The sequence below is a fragment of the Oncorhynchus mykiss genome, chromosome 23, assembly GCF_057628025.1.
Source record: "Oncorhynchus mykiss isolate SJ-2025 chromosome 23, ASM5762802v1, whole genome shotgun sequence".
Lineage (NCBI taxonomy): Eukaryota > Metazoa > Chordata > Actinopteri > Salmoniformes > Salmonidae > Oncorhynchus > Oncorhynchus mykiss.
In genome coordinates this window covers 54,112,155-54,124,837 of record NC_143044.1, presented here as the reverse complement: position 1 = coordinate 54,124,837, position 12,683 = coordinate 54,112,155, and the positions used below count along the sequence as shown (strand labels likewise).

Genomic DNA, 12,683 nt, shown 5'->3' with positions numbered 1-12,683 from the left:
GGACTGAACTATATGGACTGGGATATATGGGCTATATGGACTGGGCTATATGGACTGGGCTATATGGACTGGGCTATATGGACTGGGCTATATGGACTGGGCTATATGGACTGGGATATATGGGCTATATGGACTGGGCTATATGGACTGGGCTATATGGACTGGGCTATATGGGATATATGGACTGGGCTATATGGGATATATGGACTGGGCTATATGGACTGAGCTATATGGGCTATATGGGCTGGGCTATATGGACTGGGCTATATGGACTGGGCTATATGGGCTGGGCTATATGGGCTGGGCTATATGGACTGGGCTATATGGGCTGGGCTATATGGGCTGGGCTATATGGGCTGGGCTATATGGGCTGGGCTATATGGACTGGGCTATATGGGCTGGGCTATATGGGCTATATGGACTGGGCTATATGGACTGGGCTATATGGACTGGGCTATATGGGCTATATGGGCTGGGCTATATGGACTGGGCTATATGGGCTGGACTATATGGACTGGGCTATATGGGCTGGGCTATATGGACTGGGCTATATGAACTGGGCCATATGGGCTGGACTATATGGACTGGGCTATATGGGCTGGGCTATATGGGCTGGGCTATATGGGCTGGGCTATATGGGCTGGACAGGGCTATATGGGCTGGACAGGGCTATATGGGCTGGACAGGGTTATATGGACAGGGCTGGGCTGGACAGGGCTGGGCTGGACAGGGTTATATGGACAGGGCTGGACAGGGTTATATGGACAGGGCTGGGCTGGACAGGGTTATATGGACAGGGCTGGGCTGGACAGGGCTATATGGGCTGTACTGATCTGGCATTTAGATGTTCACATGCTGCCATCTAGTGGTCAGACTGATATTCATATTCAGTCCTTCAGTAAAAACACTCAGTGCATCTCCATTGACGGGGAATGAGGTGGTGTTTGGAACCTCATGTGAGAGTGTTTGTCGTAGGACTCATACCTTCACTGTGTGTGTGTTCAAAGAATGAGTCCACCTTGGGGAGTTCAGTCTCAGGTCGGGAAGAGCTTTCTTCTAGTGCTGAAAGGTCCCGTCCTGACTTTCCCCAGTCTGACCGTCACTGTGTGGAACCCCTGGCACGGCACCATTATATTGTGTGTTTTGGAGGGAGGGGTGGAGAGAGGGGGGGGAGAGAGGGAGTGGTGAGAGGGGTGGAGAGAGGGGGGTGGAGGGGGGAGAGGGGTGGAGAGAGGGGTGTAGGGAGGGGAAGAGGAGGTTGAGGGAGAATGGTTGTGAGGTCTGGGGTCCACTCACTAACCAAGAATTCACTATATGGGACAAAAACCCAATTGAGATTCTGCATGCAGACGTATACAGAGGTAGAGAGGTGTGGGGAGGGATGGAGAGAGGGAGGGAGATGTATGTAGAGAGGGAGGGGGGAGGTATGTAGAGAGGGAGGGAGAGGTATGTAGAGAGGGAGGGGGAGGGGTATGTAGAGGGGGAGGGGTATGTAGAGAGGGAGGGGGGTATGTGGAGGTTGAGGTATGTAGAGAGGGAGGGGGAGAGGGAGGGGTATGTAGAGAGGGAGTTATGTAGAGGGGGAGGTATGTAGAGAGGGAGGGGGAGGGGTATGTAGAGGGGAGGGGTATGTAGAGAGGGAGGGGGGTATGTGGAGGTTGAGGTATGTAGAGAGGGAGGGGGAGAGGGAGGGGTATGTAGAGAGGGAGTTATGTAGAGGGGGAGGTATGTAGAGAGGGAGGGGGAGAGGTATGCAGAGGGGGAGGTATGCAGAGGGGGAGGTATGCAGAGGGGGAGGTATGCAGAGGGGGAGGTATGTAGAGATGGAGGGGGAGAGGTATGTAGAGAGGGAGGGGGAGAGGTTTGTGGAGAGGTATGTAGAGAGGGAGGGGGAGGGGTATGTAGAGAGGGAGGGGGGTATGTGGAGGTTGAGGTATGTAGAGAGGGAGGGGGAGAGGGAGGGGTATGTAGAGAGGGAGTTATGTAGAGGGGGAGGTATGTAGAGAGGGAGGGGGAGAGGTATGTAGAGAGGGAGGTATGTAGAGGGGGAGGTATGCAGAGGGGGAGGTATGTATAGAGGGAGGGGGAGAGGTATGTAGAGAGGGAGGGGGAGAGGTTTGTGGAGAGGGGGAGGTATGTAGAGGGGGAGGTATGTAGAGGGGAGGTATGTAGAGGGGGAGGGGGAGAGGTATGTAGAGAGGAGGTATGCAGAGAGGGTGGGGGAGAGGTATGCAGAGGGGGAGGTATGCAGAGGGGGAGGTATGCAGAGGGGGAGGTATGCAGAGGGGGAGGTATGCAGAGATGGAGGGGGAGAGGTATGTAGAGAGGGAGGTATGTAGAGGGGGAGGTATGCAGAGGGGGAGGTATGTATAGAGGGAGGGGGAGAGGTATGTAGAGAGGGAGGGGGAGAGGTTTGTGGAGAGGGGGAGGTATGTAGAGGGGGAGGTATGTAGAGGGGGAGGTATGTAGAGGGGGAGGGGGAGAGGTATGTAGAGAGGAGGTATGTAGAGAGGGTGGGGGAGAGGTATGTAGATTAGGGAGGGGGAGAGGTATGTAGAGGGGCAGGTATGTAGAGAGGGAGGGGGAGAGGTATGTGTAGGGGGAGGTATGTAGAGGGGGGGGGGAGAGGTATGTAAGAGGGAGGGGGAGATGTGGAAGTGAAGAGGTTGAGAGGACGGTGCTCCAAGTTGAGACGAACATCAAAGACCTCCTGACAGACTGACAGACTGACTGGACTAGTTGGCAGCAGATTACTCAGTTTGGGGGGGGGGGGGGGGGGGGGGGGGGGCAAAGCAGATGGTCTTCAGCTCCATAGAGTCTTCAGACAGCTGCCATGGACCCAGACAGCTGCCATGGACCCAGGCGGCTGCCCAGCGGTTGAACCTACGCATCGTTAGGAACGGAACAAAATCCAGAAGTAAATTGTTAGGATCGTAATAGAAGCTGTAAACGTTAATTAACTCGGTGAACATCCTGTGTGTTATACGGATGTGTCAGGACGAGGAAGGAGCGTTTACACGTTGAATTCTTACTTTACTCGGTTACACATCTTGTTTTATACCTACCGACTTGTGTCAGGAATGTGGCATCTGCAAAGCACATGAACCAAACGTAGCTCGTGGAGGTTAGCTAGTCAATCTAGCGACTCTAGGCCAGACGTTTTGAAGCTTCCGGGTTAATTTCCATAATAAAAGTCTAGAGTTTGTTTGACAGCAGCGTTCACTAACGCTTTCATACCAGTAGATGGCGCTGTATCGAGGCTTGGACCTTCAGGAAATGACTTGTGTGAGAATGATGAAGGGACTCCTGAGTGGCGTTGCGGTCTGAGGCCCTGTATCTCAGTGGTAGAGGCGTCACTACAGACCCTGGTTCAGCGGTCTGAGGCCCTGTATCTCAGTGGTAGAGGCGTCACTACAGACCCTGGTTCGAATCCAGGCTGTATCACAGCGGTCCGAGGCCCTGTATCTCAGTGGTAGAGGCGTCACTACAGACCCTGGTTCGATTCAAGGCTGTATCACAGCAGTCTGAGGCCCTGCATCTTCAGTGCTAGAGGCGTCACTACAGACCCTGGTTCAGCGGTCTGAGGCCCTGTATGTCAGTGGTAGAGGCGTCACTACAGACCCTGGTTCCATTCCATAACAGCGGTCTGAGGCACTGCATCTTCAGTGCTAGAGGCGTCACTACAGACCCTGGTTCCATTCCAGGCTGTATCACAGCGGTCTGAGGCCCTGTATCTAAGTGGTAGAGGCGTCACTACAGACCCTGGTTCCATTCCAGACTGTATCACAGCGGTCTGAGGCCCTGTATCTAAATAGGTCTATTCCACTGTCTAAATAGGTCTATTCCACTGTCTAAATAGGTCTATTCCACTGTCAAATAGGTCTATTCCACTGTCTAAATAGGTCTATTCCACTGTCTAAATAGGTCTATTCCACTGTCTAAATAGGTCTATTCCACTGTCTAAATAGGTCTATTCTACTGTCTAAATAGGTCTATTCCACTGTCTAAATAGGTCTATTCCACTGTCTAAATAGGTCTATTCCACTGTCTAAATAGGTCTATTCCACTGTCTAAATAGGTCTATTCCCCTATATAAATAGGCCTATTCCGCTATCTAAATAGGCCTATTCGCTATCTAAATAAGCCTATTCCGCTATCTAAATAGGCCTATTCCGCTGTCTAAATAGGCCTATTCCGCTATCTAAATAGGCCTTACTGTTGTGTGTTATGTAACATAGAATTGTCTGCTGTAGTGATCCTGTAACATAATGAATCCGACGGTGTTTGGGGGACTGTAGGCCTTTACATTACATGGGGGACTGTAGGCCTTTACATTACATGGAGGACTGTAGGCCTTTACATTACATGGGGGACTGTAGGCCTTTACATTACATGGAGGACTGTAGGCCTTTACATTACATGGGGGACTGTAGGCCTTTACATTACATGGAGGACTGTAGGCCTTTACATTACATGGGGACTGTAGGCCTTTACATTACATGGGGGACTGTAGGCCTTTACATTACATGGGGGACTGTAGGCCTTTACATTACATGGAGGACTGTAGGCCTTTACATTACATGGGGGACTGTAGGCCTTTACATTACATGGAGGACTGTAGGCCTTTACATTACATGGGGACTGTAGGCCTTTACATTACATGGGGGACTGTAGGCCTTTACATTACATGGAGGACTGTAGGCCTTTACTTTACATGGAGGACTGTAGGCCTTTACATTACATGGGGACTGTAGGCCTTTACATTACATGGGGGACTGTAGGCCTTTACATTACATGGAGGACTGTAGGCCTTTACATTACAGGGGGACTGTAGGCCTTTACATTACATGGAGGACTGTAGGCCTTTACATTACATGGAGGACTGTAGGCCTTTACATTACATGGGGGACTGTAGGCCTTTACATTACATGGGGGACTGTAGGCCTTTACATTACATGGGGGACTGTAGGCCTTTACATTACATGGGGGACTGTAGGCCTTTACATTACATGGAGGACTGTAGGCCTTTACATTACATGGGGGACTGTAGGCCTTTACATTACATGGGGGACTGTAGGCCTTTACATTACATGGGGGACTGTAGGCCTTTACATTACATGGGGGACTGTAGGCCTTTACATTACATGGGGGACTGTAGGCCTTTACATTACATGGGGGACTGTAGGCCTTTACATTACATGGGGGACTGTAGGCCTTTACATTACATGGGGGACTGTAGGCCTTTACATTACATGGGGGACTGTAGGCCTTTACATTACATGGGGGACTGTAGGCCTTTACATTACATGGGGGACTGTAGGCCTTTACATTACATGGGGGACTGTAGGCCTTTACATTACATGGGGGACTGTAGGCCTTTACATTACATGGGGGACTGTAGGCCTTTACATTACATGGGGGACTGTAGGCCTTTACATTACATGGGGGACTGTAGGCCTTTACATTACATGGGGGACTGTAGGCCTTTACATTACATGGGGGACTGTAGGCCTTTACATTACATGGGGGACTGTAGGCCTTTACATTACATGGGGGACTGTAGGCCTTTACATTACATGGGGGACTGTAGGCCTTTACATTACATGGAGGACTGTAGGCCTTTACATTACATGGGGACTGTAGGTCTTTACATTACATGGGGGACTGTAGGCCTTTACATTCGGTCTTTTGACTGTTGTAGTGAATCCCACTCTCTGTGTGTCGGTAGGTGAAAGACCTTTGGAGAATTCAGATCATTTTGAACACACTGGTTTCAATCAACACACTGGTTTCAATCAACACACTGGTTTCAATCAACACACTGGTTTCAATCAACACACTGGTTTCAATCAACACACTGATGAGACTGTTCTATTCTCTTTGATTTAGTTCCTATTGCAACTCAAACACATGACTGAATGGATGACATACTGACCTACTGAACTGACTGAATGGATGACATACTGACCTACTGAACTGACTGAATGGATGACATACTGACCTACTGAACTGACTGAATGGATGACATACTGACTGACTGAATGGATGACATACTGACTGACTGAATGGATGACATACTGACTGACTGACTGAATTGAAGACATACTGACTGACTGGATGACATACTGACTGACTGAACTGACTGACTGGATGACATACTGACTGACTGAACTGACTGAATGGATGACATACTGACCTACTGAACTGACTGAATGGATGACATACTGACTGACTGAACTGACTGAATGGATGACATACTGACTGACTGAATGGATGACATACTGACTGACTGACTGACTGAATTGAAGACATACTGACTGACTGGATGACATACTGACTGACTGAACTGACTGACTGGATGACATACTGACTGACTGAACTGACTGAATGGATGACATACTGACTGACTGACTGAATTGAAGACATACTGACTGACTGGATGACATACTGACTGACTGAACTGACTGAATGGATGACATACTGACTGACTGACTGACTGAATGGATGACATACTGACTGACTGAACTAACTGAATGGATGACATACTGACTGACTGAATGGATGACATACTGACTGACTGACTGAATGGATGACATACTGACTGACTGAACTAACTGAATGGATGACATACTGACTGACTGAATGGATGACATACTGACTGACTGACTGAATGGATGACATACTGACTGACTGAATGGATGACATACTGACTGACTGAATGGAAGACATACTGACTGACTGACTGACTGCATGGATGACATACTGACTGACTGAATGGATGACATACTGACTGACTGACTGACTGACTGACTGACTGAATGGATGACATACTGACTGACTGAACTAACTGAATGGATGACATACTGACTGACTGACTGAATTGAAGACATACTGACTGACTGGATGACATACTGACTGACTGAACTGACTGAATGGATGACATACTGACTGACTGAATGGATGACATACTGACTGACTGACTGAATGGATGACATACTGACTGACTGACTGACTGAATGGATGACATACTGACTGACTGAATGGATGACATACTGACTGACTGAATGGATGACATACTGACTGACTGAATGGAAGACATACTGACTGACTGAATGGATGACATACTGACTGACTGAATGGATGACATACTGACTGACTGAATGGAAGACATACTGACAGACTGAATGGAAGACATACTGACTGACTGACTGACTGATTGGATGACATACTGACTGACTGAATGGATGACATACTGACTGACTGAATGGATGACATACTGACTGACTGAATGGAAGACATACTGACTGACTGAATGGATGACATACTGACTGACTGAACTAACTGAATGGATGACATACTGACTGACTGAACTAACTGAATGGATGACATACTGACTGACTGAATGAATGGATGACATACTGACTGACTGAATGGATGACATACTGACTGACTGAATGGATGACATACTGACTGACTGACTGAATGGATGACATACTGACTGACTGAATGGAAGACATACTGACTGACTGAATGGATGACATACTGACTGACTGAATGGAAGACATATTGACTGACTGACTGAATGGATGACATACTGACTGACTGAATGGATGACATACTGACTGACTGAATGGAAGACATACTGACTGACTGACTGACTGCATGGATGACATACTGACTGACTGAATGGATGACATACTGACTGACTGAATGGAAGACATACTGACTGACTGACTGACTGACTGACTGAATGGATGACATACTGACTGACTGAACTAACTGAATGGATGACATACTGACTGACTGACTGAATTGAAGACATACTGACTGACTGGATGACATACTGACTGACTGAACTGACTGAATGGATGACATACTGACTGACTGAATGGATGACATACTGACTGACTGACTGAATGGATGACATACTGACTGACTGAATGGATGACATACTGACTGACTGACTGACTGAATGGATGACATACTGACTGACTGAATGGATGACATACTGACTGACTGAATGGATGACATACTGACTGACTGAATGGATGACATACTGACTGACTGAATGGAAGACATACTGACTGACTGAATGGATGACATACTGACTGACTGAATGGATGACATACTGACTGACTGAATGGAAGACATACTGACATACTGAATGGAAGACATACTGACTGACTGACTGACTGAATGGATGACATACTGACTGACTGAATGGATGACATACTGACTGACTGAATGGATGACATACTGACTGACTGAATGGAAGACATACTGACTGACTGAATGGATGACATACTGACTGACTGAACTAACTGAATGGATGACATACTGACTGACTGAACTAACTGAATGGATGACATACTGACTGACTGAATGAATGGATGACATACTGACTGACTGAATGGATGACATACTGACTGACTGAATGGATGACATACTGACTGACTGAATGGATGACATACTGACTGACTGAATGGATGACATACTGACTGACTGAATGGATGACATACTGACTGACTGAATGGAAGACATACTGACTGACTGAATTGATGACATACTGACTGACTGAACTGACTGAATGGATGACATACTGACTGACTGAATGGATGACATACTGACTGACTGAACTAACTGAATGGATGACATACTGACTGACTGAATGGATGACATACTGACTGACTGAATGGATGACATACTGACTGACTGAATGGATGACATACTGACTGACTGAATGGATGACATACTGACTGACTGAATGGATGACATACTGACTGACTGAATGGAAGACATACTGACTGATTGAATGGATGACATACTGACTGACTGAACTAACTGAATGGATGACATACTGACTGACTGAATGGAAGACATACTGACTGATTGAATGGATGACATACTGACTGACTGAACTAACTGAATGGATGACATACTGACTGACTGAATGGATGACATACTGACTGACTGAATGGATGACATACTGACTGACTGAATGGAAGACATACTGACTGACTGACTGAATGGATGACATACTGACTGACTGAATGGATGACATACTGACTGACAGAATGGAAGACAGACTGACTGACTGACTGACTGCATGGATGACATACTGACTGACTGAATGGAAGACATACTGACTGACTGACTGACTGACTGAACTGACTGAATGGATGACATACTGTCTGACTGACTGAATTGAAGACATACTGACTGACTGAATGGATGACATACTGACTGACTGAATGGATGACATACTGACTGACAGAATGGAAGACAGACTGACTGACTGACTGCATGGATGACATACTGACTGACTGAATGGAAGACATACTGACTGACTGACTGACTGAACTGACTGAATGGATGACATACTGTCTGACTGACTGAATTGAAGACATACTGACTGACTGAATGGATGACATACTGACTGACTGAATGGATGACATACTGACTGACAGAATGGAAGACAGACTGACTGACTGACTGCATGGATGACATACTGACTGACTGAATGGATGACATACTGACTGACTGACTGACTGAATGGATGACAGACTGACTGAATGGATGACATACTGACTGACCGAATGGATGACATACTGACTGACTGAATGGATGACATACTGACTGACTGAATGGATGACATACTGACTGACTGAATGGAATACATACTGACTGACTGAATGGATGACATACTGACTGACTGAATGGATGACATACTGACTGACTGAATGAATGACATACTGACTGACTGAATGGAAGACATACTGACTGACTGACTGAATGGATGACATACTGACTGACTGAATGGAAGACATATTGACTGACTGAATGGATGACATACTGACTGACTGAATGGAATACATACTGACTGACTGAATGGATGACATACTGACTGACTGAATGGATGACATACTGACTGACTGAATGGATGACATACTGACTGACTGAATGGAAGACATACTGACTGACTGAATGGAAGACATACTGACTGACTGACTGAATGGATGACATACTGACTGACTGAATGGAAGACATACTAACTGACTGAATGGATGACATACTGACTGACTGAACTAACTGAATGGATGACATACTGACTGACTGAACTAACTGAATGGATGACATACTGACTGACTGAATGGATGACATACTGACTGACTGAATGGATGACATACTGACTGACTGAATGGATGACATACTGACTGACTGAATGGATGACATACTGACTGACTGAATGGAAGACATACTGACTGACTGAATGGATGACATACTGACTGACTGAACTAACTGAATGGATGACATACTGACTGACTGAACTAACTGAATGGATGACATACTGACTGACTGAATGGATGACATACTGACTGACTGAATGGATGACATACTGACTGACTGAATGGATGACATACTGACTGACTGAATGGATGACATACTGACTGACTGAATGGATGACATACTGACTGACTGAATGGAAGACATATTGACTGACTGAATGGATGACATACTGACTGACTGAATGGAATACATACTGCCTGACTGAATGGATGACATACTGACTGACTGAATGGATGACATACTGACTGACTGAATGGATGACATACTGACTGACTGAATGGAAGACATACTGACTGACTGAATGGAAGACATACTGACTGACTGACTGAATGGAAGACATACTAACTGACTGAATGGATGACATACTGACTGACTGAACTAACTGAATGGATGACATACTGACTGACTGAACTAACTGAATGGATGACATACTGACTGACTGAATGGATTACATACTGACTGACTGAATGGATGACATACTGACTGACTGAATGGATGACATACTGACTGACTGAATGGATGACATACTGACTGACTGAATGGATGACATACTGACTGACTGAATGGAAGACATACTGACTGACTGAATGGATGACATACTGACTGACTGAACTAACTGAATGGATGACATACTGACTGACTGAATGGATGACATACTGACTGACTGAATGGATGACATACTGACTGACTGAATGGATGACATACTGACTGATTGAATGGATGACATACTGACTGACTGAACTAACTGAATGGATGACATACTGACTGACTGTTAAACGCATCGTGCATGCTCTGCATTTTATTTGTCTAGTAGCCAGTAGGCCGACACCAATGTGTTACTATGTGATATCAGACCTCAAGAGACCAATCAGAGCAGAGATCTGGTTCCCTTTACTTCCATTAGGCAGTCATTCTGTAGAGGCTGGTGGTGTCCTCAGACACCAGAGGGCAGTACAACATAGGCACTGAAACACTCACACAGCATCGTCTGACCAGGGATCTGTCTGCGTCAGTGTGTGTCACTGTGTGTCACTGTGTGTGGGTGTGTGTCCTATCTGTGTGTGTGTGTGTGTGTGTGTGTCCTATCTGTGTGTGTGTGTGGGGGCGTCTGTCTGTGTAGACCAGGGCAGTCTACTCCAAAATCAGAACCCGCTATCTGGGTTAGTTCATATATATATTTTGCTCAATGAATGAATGCAGCCAGGGAGATAGAAGGAGAAAGAGGAGGAGAAGAGGAAAGGTGAGTTTTCCTGACCCCTCATCAGAGAGGAGAGGAGAAAGGGAAGAATAAGCTATTGTCCTCCCCCTCTGAGATGATGAAATTCCAGATTCCTCAGTCTGACCGAGACGTGGTTTAATCTGGAGGCCCTCCACTCTTAATCCCCCTGTCTGTCTGTCCAATTATCATCGCTGTTCCCAGATTGGATTTTGTCATTGAAAATGGCAGTGTCAAACGTCACCTTTCTCTCTATCTGTCATCCACTTTCTCTGCACCTCTCTCTCTCTCTCTCTCTCTCCCTCTCTCTTTCTCTCTTTCTCTCTCTATCTCTCTCCCTCTCTCTGTCTCTCTTTCTCTCTCTCTCTCTCTCTCTCTCTCTCGCTCTCTCTCACTCTCGCTCTTTCTCTCTCTCTCTCTTTCTCTCTTTCTCTCCCTCTACGTCTCTGTCTCTCTCTCTCTCACTTCCTCTCTTTCTTTCCTTCCTTCCTCTCTTTCTTTCCTTCCTTCCTCTCTTTCTTTCCTTCTCTCTCTCTCTCTCTCTCCGTGCTGCTCACATAATCAGGAATAGAGGAAGAAGATGAGAAGTGTCAGAGACTGTAAATTACTATTCAGTAGTATCTCTAAATTGCATGCTAGTCGTCCCTTTCACCTAGCTTCAGACGGACTCGTATTATCAAAAGGTGGGCAAATTGAGGGGTCAACAGATTTAAGGGGTGTTTTTGACGGCAGGCATTGTGCTGCATGGTTCTATTGTGTGTGTGTGTTCTAGATTTAACCACTAAGTGTTTGGGTGTTAACCAAAGCAGGAGATGGACTCTCCTTTTCAAAGCCTTGGGGACAGTTCACACACATCCTGAGGAACACAATAAGACCAGAGTCTGTTAACACTCAGTATCAGTAGGTTTTCTAGCCTGTCTTACTGTCAACTTTGTTTTGGAATACACCATATTATCTCTGTCTGTTTATCTTCTCTCTTCTCTCTCTCTGTATCTCTCTGTCTCTCCTCTCTCCTCCTGCACTCCATTGACGTCTCTCTCTCTGAAGTGAGCTCCGGTCTCTCTCTCTCTGAAGTGAGCTCCGGTCTCTCTCTCTCTGAAGTGAGCTCCGGTCTCTCTCT

The 12,683-nt window shown here is 46.4% G+C and overlaps 1 protein-coding gene across 1 annotated transcript in view; it reads left to right on the top strand.

Annotated features, from left to right (window-relative positions):
• Window positions 1-12,683, top strand: part of ehbp1 (EH domain binding protein 1) — a 344,316-nt gene that overhangs the window by 32,066 nt on the left and 299,567 nt on the right.